We start from the raw sequence: 589 nt of genomic DNA on the forward strand, positions 1-589 counted from the left end.
TGACTGCTCAGCTGCATTAAGAACAGGAGAGGGTTGGGCTGTGGTGTCAGCACAAGAGATGGGGACAGAGCCGGTCCTAGGGAGGGGTCCTCGCTGGGTGCAGGGAGGGCTGACCCTGACCCCTAGGCAGGGGAGGGCAATTGCTTCTGAGTCCTGACAGCTCTGCTCTTTTGCAGGCTCCGTACTTCTGGCCGTCGAACTGCTGGGAGCCTGAAAACACGGACTATGGTGAGCAGTGAAGGCACAGCCCACACTCAGTGTTACTGCTGGGAGTGCGAAGGCAAATGCTCGGTGTTGGCGACGGAGTGCAGGGGAGGAGGTTCTTCACCCGGCTTAGCCCTTTGTCATACTGTTGACATGTAATAAGCATCCTGTTCATGTGATGGAGAAAGGCAGCGCACACCGGAAGATGCAGCCGTGGGAAGGAAATGGGGGGCGGAAGAAGTCTATCAAGGGTGGCCAATAGGTTCATTCTGTGGGGCCGTGGAAAACCAGGATCCCACAGCAACTCTGTAGGACTTTTCCCGGGAGGACTAGATCAAGGGGCCACCCCCCCCCCCGACCCTTTCTATCCTCACAGACTTGTTAA

The 589-nt window shown here is 57.0% G+C and overlaps 1 long non-coding RNA gene across 1 annotated transcript in view; it reads left to right on the forward strand.

Moving 5' to 3' along the window:
• Positions 1–206, forward strand: part of LOC106695863 — a 3,830-nt gene extending 3,624 nt beyond the window's left edge. The window contains exon 3 of the long non-coding RNA XR_001346857.2: positions 177–206. This is a non-coding gene — a long non-coding RNA (uncharacterized LOC106695863). The remainder of the gene's footprint in view (positions 1–176) is intronic.
• Positions 207–589: the final 383 nt, after the last annotated feature.

The sequence above is a fragment of the Myotis lucifugus genome, unplaced genomic scaffold (assembly GCF_000147115.1).
Source record: "Myotis lucifugus unplaced genomic scaffold, Myoluc2.0 scaffold_3887, whole genome shotgun sequence".
In the NCBI taxonomy this organism is placed as follows: domain Eukaryota; kingdom Metazoa; phylum Chordata; class Mammalia; order Chiroptera; family Vespertilionidae; genus Myotis; species Myotis lucifugus.